The sequence below is a fragment of the Chaetura pelagica genome, unplaced genomic scaffold (genome assembly GCF_000747805.2).
Source record: "Chaetura pelagica isolate M959 unplaced genomic scaffold, ChaPel_1.0 scaffold399, whole genome shotgun sequence".
In the NCBI taxonomy this organism is placed as follows: domain Eukaryota; kingdom Metazoa; phylum Chordata; class Aves; order Apodiformes; family Apodidae; genus Chaetura; species Chaetura pelagica.
Genome location: NW_009970719.1, coordinates 1146644 through 1149514, shown reverse-complemented (window position 1 = coordinate 1149514; position 2871 = coordinate 1146644). Strand labels below are relative to the sequence as shown.

Here is a 2871-nt window from a genome sequence, read left to right as displayed (position 1 = left end):
GAAAGAGATCTAATAAAAGTATGCAAAAAGGTGGCAATGTGTCTCATTTGGCTGTAGACATATTAAAAAAAATGCACAGAAACAATGAGAAAAAGTATCAGAAAAGCCAACTGGCAATTCCTTTTGTGTACTCTCCAGACTTTGCTCACAATATCCTGTTGCCTAAACACAGAGAATATGATTCATTTGGTCATGTCACATAAGGAAATAGAAAAGCATATATACTCATAAACATATGTTTTCTCTATATAAAGCAAAACAGAGGGAGAAAAATTCATACAATGGGAAAAGCCTTATTCTAACAGTCGATAATTTGACAGTATTATCTAAACTGACAATGTGCAATGCTGGGAATAGCTTATCTGAATCAAACTGGAACTTCATGTTGACACTGCTTAAGCCACCCCAGCCCTTCATAAAAAGCAAGCTCGGGTGCCCCACACTACTTTGAAATCTACTTAGTGCTAGCTACATAAAAGATGGAGAAGAGAAAGGCTGCTTTAGCAAATAAAGATTTGTCATGTTAGAAATAGATCAAAAAAGGAAACAGCCTGGAGATGAGCAAGGAAAGCCCTATACTTGATGTCCAGACCTATGCGTTTATGCATATAAAAGTCTATACATTCCCACACATTGCAAACTTGCTGAATATACTTTTAATCAAACACTCACTACTGTTCTATCTACCAGGTGTCAGGCTGGTGTCAAGGGCACCAGCAACACTCAATGTACAATCCCTGTACTCTACTGGTCAATATTCTCAAACTTTTACCTGCCTTACCCACCATGATTAGCTGCTGTAATCACTTTTCCCCAAGCATATCAGCCCCATATCCTTAATTTCTTGCTCGTGGGACAGCCAGCCTGTTCTGTGCCCTGTTTGCAATTCCTATCAGATGAGCTCTGTGTGTGCTTCAGGTCAGTGAAATTTCTTCAAAATAGTTACACCTTTTTATTTGAGAGATTTCCACCCTGGCCAGTCTTAAGTGCTCTGACTGTAATGAAAAATGCTTGTACTCTTTTCTTGATATATGTACATATAAATCTACTTATTTTCTACTGAATTTTTATTCATGCTCGCAACGGAAAGTCCACAGAGGTTTAGATGGAAATCAAACTGGATTCTGTTTCTCACTGAACAACATCAATAAAGATTTTTGTTTGTTTGTTTTATTTAGTGAAAACCAATGGCTATATTTATAATGACTTATGTCCATAAGATGGTTTAGTGCTCAGGGGTTGTAGGGTGGATGGCTGGATTTGATGATCTTGAAGGTCTTTTCCATCCTTGATGATTCTGTGACTACTGTATATTTTGCCTGAACATCCCTGCTGAAGTTCTATTGACAAAATAAATAAGGAGACCAAACGCAAGCTAATAAAATACAAAAAGTTAAAATTAAATTCCAGTAACAAAAGAGAAAAAAAACAGGATGCCTATGGATTTAATGCTCTCCGCAGTAACCTATAAAAAAATTCCAGTGTTCTGTAATCTTGATGTACACATCTACTCTATTTGGCCCCGAAAGCTCACAAAACCACTTTCTGCTGAAGTCTCAATCTTGTTTCTCTTGCTTGCTGGTAGGTAGATGCCATTAAGGTATCTTCCTAAAACTGGAGAGGAATATACTTCTAATCCTTAAGAAAGGAAAGAACAATAACTACCTGCTAGAAGCATGGCAAGTGGTCCTATTAAACCAGTGAGCTTATACACGTGCTCAAAGTTAGTTTAAAGAGGTTATGATATTATCTTGCATTACACAACATGGATCTGGAGAGGAACTTGTAGGCACTGCTGCAAAAGAAATGCCAAAGCTTGTGCACATGTTCCCAAGGGCATAGTTTGTCCATCAGAACCCTTATTATTGATATTGAAATAGCTGATATGCAGAACAAGCCTCAATCTGAAAAGAGAGCTTGCTGAGTATATAACAGCATCAGCAACAAAATAATCTTTTTACTTTTTAACTGAGAGTCTTTAATGTGAAAATTATCAGACCACAGTAACCATGGAGCTTTAAGATCCCAGCACGTAAATACTTTGATAACTTTTGCTCTACAGCTGCCTAGGGTAAAATAAGCACATGAATCATGCTATAAAAAATGGCTGTCTTATTAGCATCTAATAAAATGACAGTGTTTAAGTTACAATAGCCCTGTAATAATTCTACCAAAAAAGTTTGATCTTAGGTAATCATTGTTCTTTCACAAGGAATTTTGAACACCTTATAGTTCTGTTGATGAGGTCAGGAAATCCTTTTGCCTAGTCTTGTTCCTCCTGAGAGAGCCTTGCTGGCCTCGAGACAAATGATAGGGGAAACAGGCATTTCTCCTTGAGGTTGGGCTATCACGACCCCAGCAAGTTAGGAGCAAAAATGCTTTCTGTCCTATGCTCCCAGCAAGGGGGAAATTCAGAAAAGCAGAGTGCGAACATGTCAGGGAGAACCAGAAAGAGAGAAAGCACACATACGTAAGCAAAAGACAAACATCCATCATTGCTTAGCTATGGAGTCATGCTTTCACCTGATGGTTCTCTCAACATGGATCCATAAACCTGACATTCTCAGTTAGTTCATGGCACAACCTGTAAGAGGACAGCAAGGTCCTCTCATTCCTTTCTAAGGCGCTATCTGGATATAAAGGTTTGAATTTTCTCAGAGTGCACAACCAACTTGACGTGGGTTTTCCAAATTCCTGTACCAGTGCTCTAACCTCTCAAATAATGTACACCAGGTAACTATCATCAATACTAAGTGCATTTTTAGATGAACTCATGGTGGCAGGACTTTATGGGGAACTCAGCAGTAGCCATGTGTGCATACTCTGCACTTGCTAATGCAGCTGTGCTCTCCAACACTTGGGAGCAGGAAT

General features: G+C 38.6%; 1 protein-coding gene across 1 annotated transcript in view; it reads right to left on the bottom strand.

Moving 5' to 3' along the window:
- Nucleotides 1-2871, bottom strand: part of MMS22L (MMS22-like, DNA repair protein) — an 89461-nt gene that overhangs the window by 16812 nt on the left and 69778 nt on the right. The window lies entirely within an intron of this gene.